Source organism: Oryctolagus cuniculus, chromosome 2 (genome assembly GCF_051225735.1).
Source record: "Oryctolagus cuniculus isolate XC-2025 breed Fujian yellow rabbit chromosome 2, ASM5122573v1, whole genome shotgun sequence".
NCBI classification, from domain to species: Eukaryota; Metazoa; Chordata; class Mammalia; order Lagomorpha; family Leporidae; genus Oryctolagus; species Oryctolagus cuniculus.
The window spans coordinates 163,324,589-163,350,272 of NC_142868.1; the positions used below are offsets into that span (position 1 = coordinate 163,324,589).

Below are 25,684 nucleotides of genomic sequence, written 5' to 3' on the forward strand. Positions count from 1 at the left end.
ATCTAGAAGGGACACATCTTTGTTTAACAGTCATTCTATGATGTCCAAGAGAGAAATGAGGCAGAATGGGACCTAGAGCTAGGGGCCCCCATTAACTATGGAAACACAGAGAAACCACACAGTTGGGTATTATTATTAATTAATATTAGAATCAGGTATAAACTCAGCATATTCTGTGCTTTTGACTTTCTTACAACCCCTAAATTAGCAGGAAGATGTCCCAGCTAAGATTTTTCTCCACTTTCTCCACCAGGATATTGAGAGTGATCAGTGTGCCTCACCTGGCCAACAGCCAGAGGTAGAGACACTTCTTCAGGAGGCACAGCTTGTGGTGGTCACTTTCCACCTAAGATTCTGTTCAAAGCTGACCCTCTGTTACATTATAATTAACCAAATGTAGCTTTTAAAGATGAGGAATTAGAGAGGGAGAAGTCATATCATCCGAGCATCTTCTATGTGCTAAAATATTACATAAACTCTCATAATAACTCTATGAAATGGGTATTATTTCAAGTGAAGAAAATATAGTACAGAGATAGGATTTGAACCTGGGTGTTTCTGATTCCAAGCCCCAAACATTGTGTTAATCTTGTTCCGATTATTGCTAAATGTTAACCCATCATGATTTCATAAGTTTTAAAATGATTTTCATCTATCATTTCTTTTTCTTAAAGATTTTATTTACTTATTTGAAAGGCAGAGTTATAGACAAAGAGAGGGAGGGAGAGAGAGAGGAAGAGAGGGAGGGAGGGAGGGAGGGAGAGAGAGAGGGAGAGGTCTTCTATCTGTTGGTTCACTCCCCAAATGGCTACAACAGTCAGAGTTAGGCGGATACGAAGCCAGGAACCATGAGCTTCCTCCAGGTCTCCCATGCAGGCAGGGGCCCAAGCACTTGGGCCATCTTCCACTGCTTTCCCAGGCCATGACCAGAGAGCTGGACTGGAAGAGGAGCAGCCAAGACACGAACCGGCACCCATATGGGATGCCGGCCCCGCAGGTGAAGGCTTAACTTACTTACTACATCACAGTGTTGACTCCTCCATCCACCATTTCTTAACTCATTCTTCTCGAACCCTGAATTTCCAGCTTGGCCAGTCCCTACGAAGACACTGTTTTCAACTACCAGACTGGAACAGCTTTTACTCTTGCTTCTGCAGAGCAAATCTGCAACTGACAGACCAAGGATTCAACAAGATTCAGTCCTGCTCTAGTGGAGGATTTTTAACCTGATGAGGTTCTCTGAATTCTAGTGCATACATATTTTCCTTAGGTACACAGACGGATGAGCCTGAGCATCTTCTGCCCTATCAGGTTCTCTTGGCGGCCCTCAAGACCCCTCAACACCAGATGCACACTGCAGAGCAGGAATCCAGCCCGATGGGTTTATCCTCACTTGCCCTTAGGGAGGTCTAGTCTGTATGTTCAAGCGAAAAAGTCAACCAAAAAGGCAACTTTACCAAGTGAGAAATGAAAGCAACACCAAGTCCTGTGTCATTTTGTTGTATGGTCAGTCTCTCAGTGTGCACTACACTGTATCAGCATTAGGGAAAATTAAGTGAGAAAAACATTACAACAGCCCAGGGACACTTCTGCCTAAATTTTGTGATTACATTTTAAGTGCTCTCTGTCACAGATATCATAAACTGATTAAATCATTTCATGCCTGACCCCTACTGACTATGCTAAGTGAAAAGAGAGGGCTATTAATAACTACCCATTTCTGACAGCTGCCCAGGGGCAGTGCAGCCTTTTGCAGCAGTGAAATGACTCCCCAGCTCACTTACTGAATGCTGAATATTGATTCATATTATGAGTGTTGTCAAACACAGAGTGCAGTGCTGCAGATCCGTAGTGGCAGGTCATCAGGAATAGCATTAGCAAATGTCAGGTCAGGAATCAAAGGCCTGCTGGACTCTTTAGGGATGAGATTTATCGATTCCATAAAACGTGAAACAGATCAAGTAGTTGTGATGATGGAAATGGTCGTGGCAGAATGAGGCTGAGCCTGTTCTGATGTAGACCTCAGGAGAGATGGATCACACAAGTGACCACTGAAGAAAATGCTGGGAGTTGGAATACGCAGGACCAGGACAACAGCAGCTGGGTCTAAGCAGGCGATTTTAGGGGTCAATGTCAGATCTGAGGTGTGAAATTGGTCATAGGTATACAGAGGGGTGGGTGTGTGTGTGTGTCTATGTCTGTGTCTTCCACTAGTTTAAGGACTTCAAATGGTCAAATTCAAAAGAATGTGTGATCAATCAGATGCTGATGAACACTACAGACCAAAGACAGCTCTCTCGAGAAAACTGTAATTTGCTATTTCACTGCCACCTCATTTTGAAGATACTCACATTATACCTGGTTTGTGTATTTCCAGCAGTGCTATTAATTTGTGAGGCAAATACTCCCAAAATGTTACTCCATTCTCCTATTATCCCACAAAGTGTCCACTGAAGCCATGCCTCTAGGAGTGGACAATTAGCCTAGCAGTTAAGATGCCTGTGTTCCCTATCAGAGTGGCCGGGTTTGATTCGCGGCTCCAGCTCCTGACTCCGGCTTCCTGACTACACAGACCCTGGGAGGCAACAGTGATGGTTCAAGTAATTGGGTTCTTGACACTCACATCGGGGAGCTGGCTGCAGTTCCTGCTCCTCCCTCCAGTCTGGCCACAGCCTCAACCAATGCAGGTATTTCTGGAGTGAATCATCAGAAGGGAGCTCTCTGTCTGGCTGTCTACGAACCCTCATCTCTCAAATAAAAAACCCACCAACAAAACAAACAATATTGAGCCTTCCTAATCCCCTTCCCCACTCTGGGGTAGTCATCTCAAGAAGGTTGTTGCTTGCTTGCTTGCTTGCTTGTTTGGTTGATTTGAAAGCTCTACACCAAAAGTCACAATGCTGGGTTCTTCAAAATCTCCCTGCGTCTCCATTTCCTCATCAGCAAAAAACTGGAATTGTGTGCTAGCTCTGACAAAAAGCTTTACACGGAGAATCAATAATAGATCACAATTCCCATGAAGGAGGACAAGTCCGCATATTAGAACTCATTTTGATATTCTCAATACCTAGTAAAACAACAGGTTCAGAGTACTAATTTTTTTACTTGTTAATTTAACTAAATGAGAGATGAGTATCCTTTCAGACTGCAGAAGTTGGCTAAATTGCATGTTGCTCTTACTATTATATGTTGATTTGCTACGTGTGTAGTTCCTAGTCCAGCATCACTGGGAATGTTTTGGAACTCATATGGCTAATGGAGGTTTGCAGAAGCAATCTTTTCCTCTTGCCTCTCCTAAGAGCATGCCACAATGCCTTCTTTAATTTTGCCCCATACTGTGACGGGGTCTTGAGCTGTGCATAAGGGAAAGCCAGCAGCTGCTAAATTCTAATTCTGTTTATTATATTTGAATAGGTAAATGTAAGTTGGTTGTTATCTAAAGCATGAAAACGTTTTTGCTCTCTACAGAAAATTTGCTCTTTCGATCACTATACTATGTCCTTGTTGCTTAGTTTTACCTACAAGCAAATTGAGGAAATTAAACAAAACTATTCTTAAAAAAAAATTAGAACAATCTAGTCCTCATTGGATGACATTGGATCATGCTACCTTTTAAATAAAATTTTAAGAGAAAGTCCCTTATTGTTCATTATTTATTTTCTTCAGTTTTACATAAATTCTGAATTTTCCTCTGTGAAAAGAGAAGGGGGGAAATGGTATTAGGATCGTATAGCTTACCTATCAGAAGGATCACTCTAGACTTGTTTTAAATGGGTTGATGAGAGAAAATGAACAGGTGCTGCAGGTTACTCAGCTGTTGTAAAATTAAAGATTGATATTTTCCCTCTTGTTCTATTAGCAGACCTTCAGTGACACGTTAGCACTGGATAATGGTTGCAGTGGTTTAAGCCTCATGCTGTGATTTTTAACAGAAAGCCTAGCTACAGCAGCAAACAATGACATCTCCCCATAGCCAGTAACCTAATAAGGAAGCAGTCGCAGCCTTAGGCAGTTTGACTAAACAGCAAGAGAAATCTGACTTCCAATGTACTGACTCCACTTTAAAGACAATGGTCTGGCTTAATTAACACTGTATTCATTTGTAACTCAATCAGTTTAGAATTTTTGTCCTTTAACCATCGACTCTACCGGCTGGAAAAGAAAAGTAAAAAGATCAAGCTGCTGGAAATCCCTCTTGATTTGTAAAAGCAGGCATTTCTGAACCAGCAATAGAATAAACAAACCTTGACATTAATTACCAAGTTTCCCAAATGTCCAGGTAATCATTAAGATTGCTTTTTACCTAAGAAGATAATTTCATTGACATTTTAGGAATAAATATAGGATGTATTTAAGGAAATACTAAAATTGAAATTATTTCCTCATATATCTTTTTTGGAGTCACTAAATTAAAAATGTTAAGATTTGCTCAAAACAGATCTATTTTAATTATTTCCAACAGTAGCTTTGTAGATTATGTCTAGCAAGTTTATGGGATCTCATAAACTTCATTTGGCCTACCTTGGCCCCTCAGATTTGGTTTGACCAGTATACATCACCCTCTGAACAGAAACTAAAATACTACAAATGCTAACACAACCAGATTACTATCCTACATAGATTTTCATTTAAAAATACATCAGTCTGGTCTGGCACTGTGGTGTAGCAGGTAAAGCTGCCACCTGAGGCACCAGCATCCCTTAAGGATCCGGTTCAAGTCCCTGCTGCTCCACTTCCAATCCAGCTCCCTGCTAATGTGCTTGGGAAAGCTGAGCAAGATGGCTTAAGTCATTGGGCACCTGCTACCCTCATGGGAGACCCAGGTGAATCTCCTGGCTGCTGGCTTTGGCCTGGCCCAGCCATGTGGGGAGTGAACCAGCAGATGGGAGATCTCTCTCTTTCCCTCTCTCTGTAACTCTGCCTTTCAAATAAATAAAAACACATCAGTCAACAAATAATGAAAGCTAACTAGGTAAGATGCTAGACTAAAATAATGTTCGGATTTCTCATAAGAGAGGATACAGCGTTGAGAAAAATAAAGTACAAGATTCTTGCAATTTGCTACCACATTGTGTAATCATTTTGTAAAGCCATCCACACAGTCTTTCCTAATAACTTTGCATTTGCTGAAACTATGCAACAAAACATAATAAGGCTTATGAGAATAAAGAGAGTTGGGTCAGACCATTTGAAACTTTTTTCACCTGAATATGAATGAAAATGACGTCAATCGGAGCAGAACCACCAGCATGGTTCAGCTTTGCTGGTGGTGACTCTGAGCTCCACAGTGGGTGCTTCCCAACTTTCAACCTGAGGCTCATTTGTCCTTCTAGATAGCGACCAGACCTGGAGAGCATTGGCTCCAAAGGGACTATTTTTTAAATGAAAATGAAAAGCACTGCTATTCCAGAGAGCAGCCTTCTTCCTGAATTCATTGTTTTAACACAGGGGAATGTCTTCGCAGACTCTTTATCTGCACTCACAGCTACACAGCTGGCTTATCACATAGAAAGAAGAGAGGTTCTTCAAGCCACTTCTTTTCATGGAAGGAAGGCATTTCTGTTGACTTTCAGTTTTTCTCTAAAGGTTTTCATAAAGTGCTAAGGTTTTTCTCTTTAATTGAGAGAAAGTTTGTCCCCAATCACTTCAAAGCATTAATTAAACAATTGGAAAAATCACATATAAACAACATAATTTGTACATATTATTCCTATTTCACTCTGGCTTTTTTACCAACTAATCAAACATAATTTTCATCAGAGAAGTTAGATGGTACATAAACTGCTCTTTCTATTATAATAAGAAGGTATGATTTTTAAAAGCTTAATGAGGGTGAGGAATGGAGATGATGTGAAGTAAAAGTCTAACCTGGCACTCAAGATCCCCCACCATCTCCTTGGTCCAGGTTTCCAGTTTTATTTCACATATGCAGCTCACCAGATAAAGCCAGGTGAGGGTGAACTTTCATCTGGTCCCTGTGTTATGTATTCTCTAATTGCTTAGATTTCACGGTCTCCCTGAATGTGGTCCCACTTCTTCCAAGAGAATCCTCCTTCCCCTGATTTGTCTTATAATGAACTAAACTTGTTCTCTCAATGTAATGCCTTGGACTGCCAGTCAAGATACAAGTGCTTGAACACTGAAAATTCAGTAAGATGGTAGGACATAAAATTATATATAGAAATTGGTAGCTATTAAATATATCACTCATAAGAACAAGTACAAAAATATAATGGTGGGGAAAATCTCTTTTCTAATAATAACAAAGGAGATAAAATATGAATTTGACCAAAAATGTCCCAAGTCTACATGACAAATTTTTTTTTTTTTTTTGACAGGCAGAGTGGACAGTGAGAGAGAGAGACAGAGAGAAAGGTCTTCCTTTGCCGTTGGTTCACCCTCCAATGGCCACCGCGGCTGGCGCACTGCGCTGATCCGATGGCAGGAGCCAGGTACTTCTCCTGGTCTCCCATGGGGTGCAGGGCCCAAGGACTTGGGCCATCCTCTACTGCACTCCCTGGCCACAGCAGAGAGCTGGCCTGGAAGAGGGGCAACCGGGACAGAATCCGGCGCCCCGACCAGGACTGGAACCCGGTGTACCGGTGCCGCAAGGCGGAGGATTAGCCTAGTGAGCCGCGGCGCCTGCTTGACAAATTCTTTAAAACACACCTGAGAAGTCCAAGGCTTGAATAAACTGAAAGACAATTCATTATCTAGGACAGGATGGTTCAATGTCATAAAGATGTCTGTCCTCCCTAAATCCTTCTATAAAGTGAATGCAATCCCAATAAAATAAACAACACTTTTTATGGCAGTAGCTAAGTTGTGATTAAAGTTCATAGAGAAGAGTAAAATGTCAGATTAGCCAGGAAAACATTGAGAAATGAAAGCTATGTGATGAGAATGGCCATATCAGGTATTAAGCCATATAGATAAAGCCTCTGTAACTTCAACATTGTGAAACTGGCACTGGAAAATACAGACAAATAGAAAGGAAAAAAGGTCCAGAAGCAGACCCAAGTATTTATGGAAATTTGGTATATAACAAAGATGACATGTCAAATCACTGAGACAAAGATGGCTCTTCAGTAAATGGTGCTGGGATAATTGCAGAGCATTTAGAAAAAAACACAGTTTGATACTTACATCATACACAAGAGTCGGCTTAAATTTAGAATAATAAATTTAGTAGAATAAATTTCCAATGGATCATATTTAAATGTTAGAAACTAAACCACAGGGTCCAGTGCTATAGCATAGTGGGCAAAACCACTGCCAGCAGTGCAGGTATCTCATATGGGCACCAGTTCAGGTCCTGGATGCTCCTCTATGATCAGTTCTCTGATCATGGCCTGGGAAAGTAGTGGAAGATTGTGGGGAGCAACTCGGACTAGACTAAGTTACTGGAATTAAGACTTATTCTATGCATCTGCTCTCCCACAATATGGCGCTGGGAGAGGAGAAAACAGCTTCTACGCAGCTGCCTCTTGCCAACTTGAGTGATGACCTCCAGGAGCTGATCCTGCTCCTGATTGGAGGAGAGCAGCGTACTCGGCGCATGGGCAGCCGAGTTGGGATTGGTGGATGAGGACTATAAGGGAGGAGAGAGACAGCATGCACCAGGAACATCTAAGGGGAACATCTATCTGAAGGAACACCTGTGCAGCCCCCGAGAGAGCCGGCCGGCGGTGTGCCGCTCCCCCGCGGAAGTGGGGAAAGTGGCTAGGGGGAAACCGCCCTTCCACGGAGGTGGAAGGGATGGTAGCCAACCCGGGAAGAACCAGCAGCAAACCCGGGGAGGGCCGAGCAGACAGAAGAACAACGCAGGGTCCTGTGTCGTTCCTCCACGAAGACGGGGAGCGACAGAAGATGGCCCAGGTGCTTGAGTCCCTGCAACCATGTGGGATACCCGGAAGAAGCTCCTGGCTCCTGGCTTCAAATCAGCCGAGCTCTAGCCATTGCAGCCATATGGGGAATGAACTAGCAGATGGAAATTCCCTTCTCTCTCTCTCTCTCTCTCTCTCTCGCCCCCTGCCCCCTGCCCCCTGCCCCCTGCCCCCTGCCCCCTGCCCTGTAACTCTGCCTTTCAAATAAATAAATAAATCTTTAACAAAAAAATTAAAGCACATAAGTACCATATAAAAATGGATGAATTCCTCTACAAACTAGGTGTAGGAAAAGACTATGACTCAAATTCAGATGTAATAAATTTTAGGTGAAGGAGATTAACGTGGGTAACTTTTGAACACCATTATTTTGACTGTATACTTCAATCTAAAGACAAAAACACCTGTAAATAAAGACTGAATTCTACTAAGTTAGCTTGATTTTAGCAGTGTTTATGGGTTGCCAATTCCGAAACTATTGTCTATGTATTCTAGGATCCAACAAGTAAATAAACATACTGACGATAATGAGAGCCAGGTTTCTTCCTGATAAAGGAGAGAATTACAAATATGGAAAAGGGAAAAATCAAGAATATAAGAATAGACACTGTGGTGCTGGGATGGGATTGAAAATATATATATATTTACATATATATATAATTTTAGATTCATCCTTTCTGGGAGCCAATAGTTACATCCAGTAACAACGAACATACCCAGAATGCATATTTTGGTTTCAAAATAATATTTTCCACTAAAAAGAATAAGTATTCCTTGGTGAATTGACTGGTTCCATGGCTGAGGTAGGGAAGTACAAGATGAGCCTAGAAAACTTTGCTGTACCAGAAAGTTAAAAAGTATACAAAGGATAGGGCCGTGTCAAAAGGACAAAGCAGCTTGAAAGGGCTCCCGTAAACAAAATCTAGGACAGTTTGCACATCAGAATAATTAATAAAAAGATTTTAATCTACTGATTAAAGCAAGAATCCATGAATCCATACTAAAACACATTCATACATATATACATACATAAGACAGGAAAAATAGGATGCTCTTATTTAAAATACAATGCTTAGAAGAAGGATTTTGAATGTTTCACCATAAGGAAATGTTATATTGTTTGAGGTAGATATGTTTACCCTGATTAGACATTATATAATGTAAACATGAATTTAAACATCTCATGGTACCCCATAAATACGTACAATTTTTTGGTGTCAGTTAAAAAATTGTAAAAGAAAAGGGGTGGGTGTTTGGCAGGGTGGTTAAAATGCCACTTGGGGAGGAGAGAACCTCCACTTTGACTATGACCTTGTCTAAACAAGATAAGAGTCGGAGAACTCAAGGGGCTTCCATAGCCTTGGAAACTCATGACTGGTGCATAGGGAGATTACTGATGCCATAAACAGGAGTGTCAATTTGTAAAGTCAACAACAGGAGTCACTGTGCACTTACTCCTCATGTAGGATCTCTGTCCTTAATGTGCTGTACACTGAGGCTTAATGCTATAACGAGTACTCAAACAGTATATTTCACTTTGTGTTTCTATGGGGGTGCAAACGATTGAAATCTTTACTTAATGTACACTAAACTGATCTTCTGTAAAAAAAAAAAAAAAAAGAAATTATCAATTCCCAACTTGACTCTCACTGGGATTAAACATGACAATAGGTCTGATCTGATTTCATCATCATTTAAAAAAATCATCTATTATTTTTCACTTTATGTTTCTGTGTGGGAACAAACTGTTGAAATCCTTACTTAAGGTATACTAAGCTGATCTTCTGTATATTAAGATAATCAAAAATGAATCTTGATGTGAATGGAAGGGGAGAGGGAGTGGGAAAGGGGAGGGTTGTGGGTGGGAGGGACGTTATGGGGGGAAAGCCATTGTAACCCATGAGTCGTACTTTGGAAATTTATATTCATTAAATAAAAGATAAAAAAAAAAATGCCACTTGGGATCCCACATCCCACGTGAGAACACCTGCGCACGAGTCCCAGCTCCACTGCCAATTCCAGTTTCTCTTCAACATATCCCCTTGGAGGCAGCAGGTGATGATTCAAGTATTTGGGTCCCTAACATCCATGTGGGAGACTCAGACTGAGTTCCCAGGTCCTGGCTTCTGCCTGGCCTGGTCCCAGCCATCACAGGCATTTAGGGAGTGAACCAGTGAATAAGCTATCTCTCTTTGTCTGTCTCTGAGTCTCTCCGCCTTTCAAATAAATGATACAGAAAATAAAAATTTTTACCTGCAAAATGTTTTAAAAAATTCTTAAAAGAATGCCAACTGATAAATGTATAAGGAATGATTTGGGAACCATTGTTGTAATGATTGATTCAATCATAATTCAGTGAGCTATTCTACGACTGGAGAGTAAAAGTTTAGTGAGAAATAGTATACTTAAGTAGTCTTGAAATAAATTCTGATAGATTATTTATTAATTATAAAAGGAGGGATATCATAAACATACAGTGGAAAGTCTGGAAGACATCATCTCTGTCATCACCAGGTTGATCAGAGTCTGCACCACCAATACTGAGACAAACCAGTATCACGTATCCCCTGACATGATACACTGATAGACATTATCACTTCCGTGATATGTCTGCCAAAATAAAAAGATCAACAAACAGAAATGAACTGTGGTATATTTACACTGTAAAACAAATCTAAAAATGCAGCAGTGTCATTTGGACCATTTTCTATTTGTTATACACAGGACTGCTCAACCTCTGTTGAGAGGCATTTCACATGCATCTCATTTGTAATACCCTGTTCATGATTGCTCAGCCAACTGGCAGCCTTGGGCACTTCTTAAGTAATGGCTATGGAACATAATCATTAGGCAACAGGAAGAATCAGAAGACAGACTAAAGTTGTAGGACATTCACCAAGTAATAATTGGCTTTTACTCTTCAAAACTGTCAAGGTCAAAAGAGACAAAGAAAGGCTGAGGCGCTGGGGCTCTGGTGTAGTGAGCTAAGTCTCTGCCTGTGGTGCCGACATCCCATATGGCCACGGGTTCATGTACCACCTGTTCCTCTTCCAATCTAGTTCCCTGTAAAAGGCCTGGGAGCACAGCGTTAGGATAGCCCAAGTGCTTGGGTCCTTGCTACCCATGTGGGAGACCCAGAAGAAGCTCCTAGCTCCTAACTTTAGATCTGTTCAGCTTTTTGCTGTTGCAGCCATATGGGGAGTGAACCAGCAGATGGAACACCCTTTTCTCTGTCTCTGCCTCTCTCTGTAACTTTACCTCTAAAATAAATAAATAAAATCTTAAAAAAAAATAGAAGGGAAATGAAATGCATGATTGTGAAATGGAGAATGATGTAGGGAAAATAGCTATAAGGAATATCATTGAGACAATATAGATAATAATTTTATACTAACATCAAGTTTCCTGATTTTGATCACTGGAATGTGGTTATTTAAAAGGATATTCTTATTCTTAGAAAATTCACTCTGAAGCACAAGTCTGCAACTTAGTTGCAAAAACTCAGAAAAATAATACAGATAGAAGGAAAGAGAAAGATCAGTAGATTGATAGACCAATAGCTTGATAGATAACTTTTAATGAGATATATGGAGAGGAGAGGGGGAGGGAGAGAGTAAATGGGGCAGTCTTAGAAACTGGTGTTTCCAAGTAAAGGGTATGTGGGTACAAGAAAGTTGTATGCAACTTTTCTTTACGTCTGAACCTAAAGATGTTTTAAGGTGCATGTGTGTAAATATATATGTGTATATGTGTATCTGTAAAAACAGCCCACACAGAACTTCCCTGTTGATGGTATCACAGACAATGAGCATATTTCCCAATGAGAAGACTCAGGGTCAGTTGGGAGATAACTTTGAAGGAAAGACCAATCTATCCTCAGGGAAAGGAAAATCACCAGAATATACTACTCGTGTTAGTGTAAAAAATAAAGCACATGAGAACCCAAGAGATGAAATGGCTGGATAGATAATCAGTCATCCCTTACGGGGTCCCTTTTTGTAGAATGAAAGCAAATTATTAGTAAGACAAGAAATGTTCACTTTTAAAATGACTGAATAATGGGTAACCTTAGATATGACTTTACCCAGGGCATCCTGACAAATGCCTGTGGTCCTGTCATGTTATCAATAGGATCCAAAGTGTCTGGGTTTGGATGATAAATCATATGATCACTCTGTGCCACATATGGCTTTCTTTTATGTACTGCTTATTATTTCTTCTTCCTGTTTTCTGAGCTTTTCTAACTCATGTTTCATTTCCTTTAGTTGACTCACTATATATATCTTCCCTTATTTCTTAATATTCTAATTCTGCTCTTTTTATAGAAGTAATTACTTCATTCAATTTTTTTGGGTTCTGTTTGTATTCTTATTTATTCAATTGTTTGCTTGTTTATATTTTAAGTTCATGACCAGATATTTTCTTGCCTCTACTCAACAACACTTTTCTGGTGTTTATTTGCCACTTGTTTTCTAAATTTTTTTTCTTTTATTTGCTGTATTGTCTTCCTGTGTTGATTCTGACTCAGTTTTTTAAATTATTGTTCAAATTTGAGTGTGGTAAATTTTTCCAAGCCCAGATATTTACATAACGTTCATGTTGGAGGAAGACAGAGCCACAGTTGAGGCCATTACGACTGCCAATTGGACGTAAGATTTAGTAAGTTCCCTGAGCTTTTCCTTTGCCTGAGCCAAATGAGCATAGCACTGCAGGGTTGCTCACAGGATAGCCTCTCTTTGACGCCACCTTCCTGAAGGTCAGCTTCTTAAAACACGCATCCCATTACCTGCTATTCTAGGCTTCGTGCCAAAACTTTGTAAGGGAACTCCTACTACCAGTCTATGCACCCATTCCTGAATTTTAAAAATGAGATTATTGGATTTGCCCCTCAGAGTAAAGATGAAGAAATCTTCCATCTGTACTCAGCCATTTAAAAATTTTATTTCTGGGCTGGCGCTGTGGTGCAGTGGGCTAACACCCTGGCCTGAAGCATCGGCATCCCATATGGGCGCCGGTTCTAGTCCCCGCTGCTCCACTTCTGATCCTGCTCTCTGCTGTGGCCTGGGATAGCAGTAGAAGATGGCCCGATTTCTTGGGCCCCTGCACCCACATGGGAGACCAGGAAGAAGCTCCCGGCTTCGGATCAGCGCAGCACCGGCTGTTGCGGCCATCTGGGGAATGAACCATAGGATGGAAGATATTTCTTTCTCTTTCTCTCTCTCTCCCCCCCACCCCTTTCTGTAACTCTGACTTTCAAATAAATAAATCTTTTAAAGAATTATATTTCTGGGGTTGGTGCTGTGGCACAGTGGATTAAAGCCGTGGCCTGCAGCGCTGGCATCCCATATGGGAGCCTGTTCGAGTCTCAGCTGTTCCACTTCTGATCCAGCTCTCTGCTATGGCCTGGGAAAGCAGCAGAGGATGGCCCAAGTCCTTGCGCCCCTGTGCCCATGTGGGAGACCTGGGAGAACTTCCGGCTCCTGGTTTTGGATAAGCTAAGCTCAGCTCTGGCTGTGCAGTCATTTGGGGAGTGAACCAGTGGATGGAAGACCTTCTCTCTCTCTCTCTCTCTCTCTCTCTCTCTCTCTCTCTCTCTGTAACTCTCTTTCAAATAAATAAAATAAATTTTTAAAAAAATTTGTCTAACATACAAAAGGGAAATCACCCTGCTCGAAAATCGTCAATGGTATGTAATTACCTTTAGGATCAAAGTAAAATTCTTTAATAGGACTGTACAAAGTCCTCATAAATATTTTCAGCTTTACGACCTCCATTTCTGCCCTCCTTACCAATATGCCTTAGTAGTGATGCTTTCCTTTTTTTGTATTCCCATTGAAAAATACACACCCTATTTTATTTATTATGCATCATCATATTTATTTGTGTGCCAGTTTTCTCCAATATAATTGAAGCTCCATTGAGGCAGGCAAAGTGTCACATTCCTCTCATGCACCACATATAGAACTTGACGTGGAGTAGGAATTCAGCAGATGTGTGTGTCACAGGTCTAACTGTATCCTAAGTGCTATAGCATACAAGCAGATGCTCAAACTCTCGAATTTTTGGATTCCCTCCAACCCACAGTTCCTATTTTAGTAACTATTCTCTATTTATACATCAACAGATCATCAGATTTCATTCCTTTTGAATTCACATGCTCATATATTTTGTCAACACAAGCTATATGTGGTAAAAGTAATCATTGTGATCTCGCAGACGTTTGTGTCTTCTGACTTTGATCAACAACATGTCTTATTGTTCCAGCATGTTGACACGTCAAAAGCAAACAGCCTGTCTCTACACTGCAAGTAGCACTTTTTAAATGATTGCTTGATCAAACTGTTGATAACAATGACATGAGACTAGTAAGGAGCCATAGTCAGAAAACAGATTGACAGACAGCCATCCCCACTACACACAGAACTGGAGGCCAGCACTGCAGAAACTGGACTAAGACACCTGGTTCTCAATGACCATGATGCATTTGTTTTAACTTAGATGAGCAGTCCCTAAAAATGTCCTTCCCTACCTTCTATTTCCTTTTACATTTGATCTGAGCCACAAGGCCGAAAAGCGATTCAATTTCTTTTTAAAAATATTAATATAAGAGAACAGATTTCCTGTATTTCAAAGATATAATTCTAATAACATAAGGATACTTCCATCCTTCCCTCCTCTTTATTTATTTTTTCTTTTAATTTTTAGGATACATATTTTCAATTTACTTTATAATCACAGGCTTAATACTCCACTAAACATAGTATTCAATAAGTAAAAAAAGCAGAAAGACCACTATTCCACAGGAATATAGCCAGGGGTTACAAACAATAATCAAATGATACCTTCTATTCTAGTGCTCACACTCCTCTAGAAAATGGTTTAGAATTACAACATGACTTTTTAACATTGTGATAAGACCAAAAATACAGAAATTATCTGCTTCTAAAACATACTCCAAACATTTGGCTTATTTTTCCCAAAGGGAACCTATAGGTAAACTGAGGAAATACAAGTGTAATATTATAAAATTCAGATGTTTACCAAAATTGCTGTGACATAGACAAATTCCAAATAAAATAGATTTTGATTTGTACCAAAGATATTCACCATATTACCATTTTACACAAAACAGAAATATATATATATATATAATGTTAATAAACAATAATGATAAGGTGGGAAAGCTGTATGAGAAAAGGGATATAAGACTATTACGGATGTCCCTACCCTAATAAACCCTGCTATTTTGCTTTCCACTAAAAAAAGGGATATAAGACTAGAACCAAAGTACTAGCTCCTGTGATTAATAATACTATGGCCTCTGATAAAATTATAAATATAATGTTAGCTGTCTTTCTCATTCAAATGAAATTTCTTATATCCACATCAGAGCATCAGTGTTAGTTGTGAGCTGTCAGCTTAGACATTTATAGAACTTTAAAACAGCTGGATTTTAGAGAGAAAGCGTTTATGCTGGGGTTATACAGTCTCAAATTATTTCATGATATATTAAATATAGAAATTTTTAAACAGAAAACCACATAAAATATTGTGTAGATACAGCCATCCATTTCTAGGTTTTGAACTCCATGTAACCCTGTTGTATTAGACCCATTATTTAAATGGAGAGAGGTTGGCATTGGTCTGGCTATTAGATCCCAGTTAAGGTGCCTGCTCCCCACCTAGGGGTTACATGAGTTTGATAGTTGGCTCCCACTCCTGAAACCAGCTTCTTATTCTTGTAGAGGAGATGGCTCAAGTAATTGGGTACCTGTAACTCACATGGGAGCGCTCTCTCTCTCTATATATATATATATGATGCTCAATATATGTATTTATATATGCTATATATTATAAATATTGTAAATGCATATATTTATAGATTATAAATATTATATATGTTTATATATAATATATATATATTTGATGCTCAAAAAATGTTTAAAAGAAGACTTATTAAGGATTGGACTTAATTCCTAACCAATAAACAGAGTAGAACAAAAGCTACTAAAATTCTTTGGGGGGCTGGTGCTGTGGCACAGCTGGTTAAGCCACCATCTATAGTGCCAGCATCCCATTTGGGCACTGGTACGAGTCCTGGCTGCTCTACTTCTGATCCAGCTCTCTGCTAATGTGCCTGGGAAAGCAGTGGGGGATTTCTATGCCCTTGGGCCCCTGCACCCATGTGGGAGACCTAAAGAAATCTTCTGGCTCCTGTCTTCAGCCCGGCCCAGTCTTTGCTATTGTGCCCATTTGGGGAGTGAACCAGAGATGGAAGACCTCTGTCTCTCCTCTAATTCTGCCTTTTAAATAAGTAAATAAATAAATCTTTAAAAAATTCTTTGGAATAATTTTGAAGAGGATAGGTTAACTTCCTAACAATATAATCCAAAGAGGAAAGATTGTCCTATTTGTCTTGTGACTAGAAAATCAGATTTTCATAAGCTATGTAAGGCTACCATACTATTGATAAGTTATTTTTACAAAGAACCTAGACTTGAAAATGTTATGAAATGTCAGAGATTTTAAAAAGTAGACGTTTTCTGCCGGCGCCGCGGCTCACTAGGCTAATCCTCTGCCTGTGGCGCCAGCACCCCGGGTTCTAGTCCCGGCTGGGGAGCCAGATTCTGTCCCGGTTGCTCCTCTTCCAGGCCAGCTCTCTGCTGTGGCCTGGGATAGCAGTGGAGGATGGCCCAAGTGTTTGGGCCCTGCACCCACATGGGAGACCAGAAGGAAGCACCTGGCTCCTGGCTTCGGATCAGCGAGTGCGCTGGCCGCAACGCGCCAGCCATAGCGGCCACTTGGTGGGGTGAACCAACAGAAAGAGAGAAGGAGAGGCAGAAAGAGGTCTTCCATTTGCTGGTTCACTCCCCTTATGGCCGCAGTGGCTGGAGCTGGGCCAATCCAAAGCAAGGATCCAGAAGTTTCTTCCAGGTCTCCCATGTGTGCAGGGGCCCAAGCACTTGGGCCATCTTCAGCTGCTTCCCAAGGCCATCATCAGAAAGCTGGATTGGAAGAGGAGCAGCCAGGACATGAACTGGTGCTACAGGTGGAGGCTTAATCTATGCCACAGTGCTGGTCCCCAAATCAGAATTTAAATAGTTTCTTTAAATGTATCAAACACTCTCTCTTTCCTTTTCCCAAATATATTGGACAGGAGCATTGGGGAGGCATATCATCCATGACCATCAAAAAATATTATATTGTTCATCAAGTGAATTGTCTTGTTCTAGCAATAGTGATAATGCATGTGCTTTGTCCCTTTAAGAACCTTAAAATAACCCAGTTGGGGGAAAACGCATTGACTGAATGTTGACAAAGTACAGTGCTGTTAGAATCACTCACATCAAACACATCATCAGTGATTTTCTAGATAAATTGCCAACAATATAGCTAATCTTTTGGTTAAACAATGCTTTTAGAAGTGCCCTACAAGCTAAAATGAATATCTAAAAACTCTCTCAAATGCTATAAGACCATTAGTAGACTAACACATTTGTCAACAATTTAATTAAATATTTTTAAGTCATCTCAAAGACACATAGTGGTAGATTTTTTGTTTTCAAAGCATCACACTTGTTATTGATATGCTATATAACAGATAATACATTCTGAATTTTTCTTTGTTTATTAACAAGCCCTTGTAATTAACTTGCTTTTAAATCATAAGTATGATACTATTTTAATTTCCCTCACATTCTCTACCCTATCATTTGAAATCACATTAAGCTGACTCTTAGAAGGCCACCTGGTGTAATACTATGACATTGAAGTGAGCTGTTCTGGTATGCAGGAAATACTGACAGTCTTCTATGCTAAAATCCATTTCTCTAACTGATGACAGAACTAGGGGAAATTAATTTTTGCTATTCATAAATACCTGACAGGTTTAATGTAAATGTTTTGAAAAAGACCTCAGCATATGCTGCACATATATTATATATGCAGCACTGCACTGGAATATTGTATTTGAAACCCATTCAATTTCTAGATCACTATTGCTGAAACTGTTGAAATTTCTCAAATTACTCACAGATTGCAATTTTCTCCATCTACATGTAAATAACAACAGATGTCCCTATGAAACCTTTCAGTCACTGGAAAAATCAGCAATTTGACACTTAGGACAAATTTCTTTGATAGGAATACTATGAAAATGCAGGTAAGCCTGACAAATCACAGAGTGGTTAGCCCAGCTCCCCTCCTGTGGTCAGAGCTGAAGAACTTACTCCAAGGAGCCCAAAGGTAAATAGTTGTCACCTGACAAACAACCCTAAAGCAGGTGACTTGGGGTTTCTTTTTTTTTTAAGATTTATTTATTTGAAAGGCAGAGTTTTATATAGAGAGGGAGAGACAGATCTTCCATCTGCTGAGTTACCGCCCACGTGGCTGCAACAGCTGTGACTGGGTCAGGCTGAAGCCAGGAGCCTGGAACTCCAACCAAGTCTCCCACCAGGGTGGTAGGAGCTGAAGCACTTGGGCCATCTTCTACTGCTTTCCCAGGTGCATGAGAGGCAAGGACTCCAACCAGTGCCCTTGTAGGATGGGGGAGTTGTAGACAACAGCTTAATCTGCTGTGCCAAAACTCCAGTCCCTTTAATTGCTTTGTTTTATTTATTTTTTTAAGATTTATTAGGATTTCTTTTCTAAGGGTGAACATGGAATCAATCCTTAGGATATCATACAGTCTTAGAGATATATAAGAACACATTCACTTAAGTATAAAAATGCATGCATGAACAAGTCTGAGCAGGATGAGCCCACTTTATGTAGTAGATATATCCCTGAAATATCATGCGTAACTACACAGGGAAGCTTCCTATGTAAATACATTCAATGGGGAAACCATTTGTAATATAGCCACCGTGAATTGATCCAATTTTTAAATTTTATGTTCATTTTCAAGTTTAAGTGTGAATTGAATAACTATAATGGATTAATAAAACACATCAAATAGGTTAAAAATCTGTTCATAATGATACAAACAACCCAATAAACAAACCAGACAAAAGCTGGTTGATCGCCTTTGAGCATGCTGGGAGACCAATTCATTTTTCTGAAAACTGGTAGATAAAAGGAAATAAAGCGAGTATTTAATCTGCCTTTTGTATAGGAACTTTACCTCTGGTTATTGATAAGGAAAAGTTTCCCTTTATAGAAGCATTTCAGCTAATAAATGAAGAAAGATAACTGCCATTTTGCAAACTCCTAATGAAATAATGACCACAAATATCACAATACTGTGACAATCAGATACCTGGTTGAAAAGGAAATGCGGGACACCACAGATGAAACATTGTTACTAGAAAAATTACCCAGAATCAGATTAAGCTTATTGAGATAACTACCAGTTTACAGGAGAAAAATGCACTAGCCAACAGCACAGAGAAGAAATGAGCAAGTCTTAAGTATGAGAAACAACAGGGGGAATGACCTACTTTTTTCAATAAATCAGCAGCAAAAGAGAGGGTAACACAAGGGAGGGAAACTGTAGATTAAAGGAAACAAATGTAATGCCTGGGTTTTGTTTGGCTGTGAGTCAAACAAACTGACAGTAACCAACAAAAGCTACGTGACATTGGGGAAATTTGAACAAGGATTAGATATTTGATCATATTAAGGAATTGTTAGCAATTTTTAGGACATGATAATGGTGTTGTGTTAATGTATTTTTTTCTCTCAAAGTATGTGTCTACGAAGATTCACAATGTAGGGGCCAGCACTGTGGCATAGTAGGTTAAGCCTCTGCCTGCGGTGCTGGCATCCCATATGGGCAATGGTTCCTGTCTCAGTTGCTCTTCTTCCTATCCAATTACCTGCTATGGCCTGGGAAAGCAGTGGAAGATGGCCCAAGTGCTTGGGCTCCCGCACCCGTGAGGGAAACTGGGAAGAAGCTCCTGGCTTCATATTGACCCAACTCTGGTTGTTGTGGTCAGTTAGTGAGTGAACTAGCAGATGGAAGACTTCTCTCTGTTTCTCTTTCTGTCTGTAACTCTACCTCTCAAATAAATAAATAAATAAATCTTTTTTTAAAAAAAAATACACACTGTAATAGATACACAGATGAAATGATATGGAGTCTATGAATTACTGTGAAACAATTCAACTGGAGAGGAGGCAAGAGGCAATGGCTAGAGGAATTGATGAAAAAAGATTGACCAAATGTTGATAATTAGATATGGGTAGCTATATGGGGGTTCAATTGTGCTCTCTACTATTTGCATATTTTTGAAATTTTCTATTTCAAAATGTATTACATATATGAAAATACTATATTCTTGCTAAACTCTAAAATTTGTAGTCTGGTTCATTATAAATTAGAAAATGACCTTTTTTGGTGAGAGGGGACTACAAAAAAAAAGCCAATAAAATGCTTATATCTATGGCAGTAGACAGGAAGGCATAAATTCATCTGAAGAAACTAATTCTTTTAAAAATTTTTTAAATTCATTTACAAGGAGTGGGGAGAGAGGGCGAGATCTTCCATCTATTGTTTCACTTCTCAAATGCCTGCAATGACCTCTGGGTAAAGGTCTGAAACTGGAATGACAGAATTCAATTCACATGGGTGGGAGAGACTCAAGTGTGCATTAGCAGGAAGCTGTAATTAGGAGCAGAGCTGCGGATTGAACCCAGGCACTCCAGTATCGGAATTATTGGATGCAGACGTCCCAAATGGCATCTTAACTTCTATGCCAAATGCCCACCCTGAGAATTCTTACTAGATCCTTCCCAACTGGTTGGTCACACAAATAATCTCTAAATCTCTTTAATACTGTGAATTTCTATAATTCTCCAGTCTTTAAAAGAACAATAAGGGCCTTTTTCTCTGTCTCTCTCACTGTCCACTCTGCCTATCCAAAAAAAAAAAAAAAAAAGAATAAGGGAAAAAATAGGTAAAATGCAGAAGACTTTCAGGACAGTGAAACTATTCTGTATGATACTATAATAGTGAATACATGTCATTTACACATTTATGCAAACTCATAGAAGGTACAACACAAAGAGTGAGCCCTAATGTCGACTATGGTCTTTGGGGGATAATGTGTCTACGACGGTCCTCAGTCATAGCAAACACTGAGGTGTGCTGACGGAGCAGAGGCTGTGCACGTGTGGGGGAATGGGAGCATGGAACGGTTCTGTACTTCGTGTTCAGTTGTGCTGTGAACCTGAGACTGCTCTAACAAAGGGAAAAAGGAACTATAAAACACTCATGAGCATGCTACACAGAAGCAGACGATTGCTGCTGTTTAAAGCTCTGTGACTGTCTCTGAGTGTAAATAATCTTAAAATATTTTAGAATGCTAAAAGAGACTTGGGGTGGTTGCCTAGGGACAAGGGACTGGTATGAAATGTGACTACTAATGGGTATGAGGTTTCTTCTTGGTTGAGGAAAATGTTCTAAAGTTAATTGTAAAATTGTTCTAAAAATGGTTGCACAACCCTATGAACATACTAAAAACCACTGAATTATATACTTTAAAGAAGTGAATTGTATGGTATATGAATTATACCTTAATAAAACTCTTATTTTTTAGCAAAAGTTTTGGGGGCTTTCGTGGTGGCTAATTTTATATGTCAACTTGATCAGGTTAAGAGATGCCCAGGCTCCTGACAAAACAGTATTTCTGGATGTGTTTGGGAAGGTGTTTCCAGAAGAGATAAGAATTGGAATCAGCAGACAGGTGAGAAGATTGGCCTCATCATTGTGGGTGGGCAGACTGCCCTCACCAATCTAGCAGGGGCTTGAACAGACTAGAAGATGGAAGAAGGCTGAATTTACTTTCTCTGCTTGAGCTGGGACATCTGTCTTTGCCTGCTCACGGACATTTGCACTCCTGACTCTTACCTTCAGACTCATCTAGGATTCACCTAGTTCTTGGGCCTGAGGTTCTGGATGATACCCACACCACAGGTTTTCCTGGACCCCCAGCTTGCAGATGGCAGGTTGTGTGCCTTCTCAGCCTGTGTAATGGCATGAGCCAATCTTCATAGTAAGCCACTTTCTATATATCTGTATATACTCAATTGGTTCTATTTCTCTGGAGACCCTTAACAAATACAGCTTTTCTAAAAATATGTAGAAAAAAAAATTGCCTGTGAAATGCTTTAGCAGTTATACATTTTTGACATAGTAGCTATTCATTTTGTATGATTATTTAGATTTCTATTCAATTTATGAGGATAAAATTTCATTTTTAAATCTTAGGCAAGAGGGGGCAGGCATTTGGCTTAGTGGTTATGACAGTACTTGGGAAGCCCACATGCCATATCAGAGTGCCTGGGTTCAAGTCCCAGCTCTGCTCCTGATTCCAGCTTCCTGCTCACGTGCACACTGGGAGGCAGCAAGCAGGTGAATCCCTGCCATCCACATGGGAAACCCAGGTTGCGTTCTTAGCTTTTGGCTTTGAGCTGGCCTGTCTTCAGTTGTTGCAGGTATTTGGGAAGTAGACCAGCAAATGGGAGATCAATCTCTCTCTCTCTCTCTCTCTCTCTCCCTTTCAAATAAAATAAACAAATATGTGAAAAAAAATTTAAATCTGAGTAAAGGAACACACTGCTTAAGACAACAGATTTTAGTGTAGGATCCACGCTTGGACTCTAACTCTACTATTTTTTAGGTATTGACCACAGGCAAAGCATTCTCTCTCAGCCTCAGCTTCACACCTGTAAAATAAGTACAATAATATCTACCTAATATTTTATGATAAGGATTGCATTACATTGGCATAAAGCATCCCACAGTCAAAAATGGAAATAATTATAATTTATTCTATAAATATATGTAGTAATATTATAATATTTTAAGAGATGGTAATGTTTCTAATATTTATTAGGACAGTTTAATAATAGTTGTAGTTAGATTTCTGTCATCAAAAAGCTAAATAAAGACCATTTTAAAATAATCTAATTTAATGTATTTTTATATAATAAACATTAGACATTTGTATGTCTAATATTTTTATTACTACCACTATAATTACCAATATGTGGTGAGAATCTTAATCTCACTCATTTTCTTATAAAAAAGGTTTTAAATGAATATTTAAAGAAAATAATAATAATATAATAATACAAGTTAAATTGATCTTTATTATGATACTTTGCACTCATATGGAAGATCTTGAATTACTTAAAGTTAAAAGAAAAGATATTAGAGGTACAACATCTATTGTTTTAAACAAAAGCAGAGAAAAAAAAATCATTCATTCATTTAACCATTCCCCAAACATTTGCTGGATTCCAAGTCTTGTGCCAGGCCTGGTTACTGAAAAACACTGGTCACACCATCAGAAATCTCCAAGCATTGTCACAAACAAATCAGTCAGCAAATAACTCCAAAAGAAGGAAATAAAGCTTAACAGAGGCTATATAAAAATATTTCTGTAGCATAAAGTAAGGCATGGCCAACTACAAAATTAATGAATCCTTCAGTACCACAGGGTGTCAATGATTAGGTAAAGGACAGAATTCTCAAACCTTAGTTTACAGGTCATTTGTTCACCAAATATGCACAGATGTTGAGGACAGGGAAGTAAACAGGATAGACTTCATGTTCCTGTGGAGCTTCCAATCTAACGCCAGAGTGGACAATATCTCCATGAAGTTCATACAACGTGAAGGTACATAACGGGTGCTAATGAGAGTACCTGGCAAAAAAGTCTCGAGAAGTTTGCACTGACATCTTCAATCATCATGGAATCTGTGAGTATTTGTGAGTAAATCTGAGACAAATTATATGAATTACTAAAGAAAAAAAAATTAACAAAAGTTTTAAAATCCCTGCTTAATTTCACTAGAGACATCTTAACTCTTCTACTTCATTTCCAAAGTGTCCCTGTTTTTTGAAACAGATATTGTCTACTGACTGAATTATGTATTCAAAGTTTTCAATATTAAGCTGATTGCTGATTTACCCGCTCTAAAGATGCTACCCAGATAGGTTCTAGTTTATTTATTACTTTACTAATTGGTATGAGCTCAAATAGTACAATGTAAGCAAAGCACAACACTCATAGAATCTAAAACAATGCTTTTGACTATGTATATCATCATATTTCTTTAAGTAAGAGCATGCATAACTGACAACTAACTCAGTAAAGAGCTCCAGAAAGGTACACCATAGACTCATGCTTTTTATACTCATGGAAAACTTACAGATTATTTTGACTAATACACCTCCCTCATTTCCTTTCATGTTTTAAGTGATCTCTACTGACAGCAAGATGCATGTGAGGTTAGCAATTTCCTTCTCTCATTTGTACCTGAATACTACATACTGGCTACCATTGGGTAACTGGGGATTCCAAATGGCTTCTTATACTTCCTCTCTCTGGGAAGTAAAATAACAAATTCATAAGATGAAAATATTCTCTAACTTTTTATTCTATTGATTTTCTCTATTGAATCCTTGCCCTGTTTTTAGATTTTTCAGCTTGAGATAATGTCATTAGAACTAACCACAATCAAAATAACAACAAAGTGCTAACAGATACCAAGAGAAATCCAATGTGCTCTGCTTGATGATGAAGAAGAACAAGAGAAAGAGAGAGGAAGAGAGGAGGAGAAAGAGAGAAAGAGAAAAAGGAGAAAGAGAGGAGGAAGAGAATTGGGAAGGAGGAAAAGAGAAAATAAGGGGAAGACCATTAGCAAAAATGAAAGCAATAGGCCTCCGGACTTCTCTGGGGCCAGCAGCCGCCCGACTAGGGGCCCGGGGCCGCGGGCTCTGCCGACGACCATGGGCTCCGTGTCCAACCAGCAGTTTGCAGGTGGCTGCACCAAGGCGGCGGAGAAGGCGCCCGAGGAGGCGCCGGAGGACGCGGCCCGGGCGGCGGATGAGCCGCAGCTGCTGCACGGGGCCGGCATCTGTAAGTGGTTCAACTTGCGCATGGGGTTCGGCTTCCTGTCCATGACCGCCCGCGCCGCGCCGGGGTCGAGCTCGACCCCCCGGTGGACGTCTTTGTGCACCAGAGTAAGCTGCACATGGAGGGCTTCCGGAGCCTGAAGGAGGGTGAAGCAGTGGAATTCACCTTCAAGAAGTCCGCCAAAGGCCTGGAATCCATCCGTGTCACCCGGCCTGGTGGGGTGTTCTGTATTGGCAATGAGAGGCGGCCAAAGGGGAAGAGCATGCAAAAGCGCAGATCTAAAGGAGACAGGTGCTACAACTGTGGAGGTCTAGACCATCATGCCAAGGAGTGCAAGCTGCCACCCCAACCCAAGAAGTGCCACTTCTGCCAGAGCATCAGCCATATGGTGGCCTCGTGCCCCCTGAAGGCCCAGCAGGCCCCCAGCGCCCAGGGAAAGCCAGCCTACTTCCGGGACGATGAAGAGGAGATCCACAGCCCTGCCATGCTCCCGGAGGCCCAGAATTGAGCCACAGGGGGTGGGGGCTGGTTTTTTGGCTATCAGGAAGTTTCAAGGAGCAGGCATCAACTGCAGAGTGGAGAAAGTGGGGACAGGGTGGGTTGGGGGGAGCTGGCATTGCCACGTATCCCAGGCTGGGGTTCACAGCATCACCCCTTTTTCCCTCATGCCGGGAGGAAGGAGTGAGGCAGGGAATTCCAACCATGCTATATCCAAATGCAATTAAGGGGTTTGGGGGGGTATCACCCTGTAGCCTGCATGCTTTATCTGAGGCCCCGCGTGCCAAATCTAGCTTTGCAAAGTCACCTGGATGGGGGAAGTTTTCCTTTGAAGGAAGGATATGGAATAATACTTCCCTAGCCAGGGTGAGAAGACTGGTTGTGGGACCAGATTCCTGGACCCAACCCCCAAACCACTACGTCCTGTGGGAGGGA

At 40.2% G+C, this 25,684-nt stretch overlaps 1 protein-coding gene and 1 pseudogene across 8 annotated transcripts in view; one reads left to right on the top strand and one right to left on the bottom strand.

The window, feature by feature from the left end:
* CAMKMT (calmodulin-lysine N-methyltransferase) overlaps positions 1-25,684 on the bottom strand; it is a 464,573-nt gene that overhangs the window by 227,154 nt on the left and 211,735 nt on the right. The gene's annotated exons all lie outside the window — the stretch shown is intronic.
* LOC138848635 (protein lin-28 homolog A pseudogene) lies at positions 24,559-25,259 on the top strand (annotated as a pseudogene).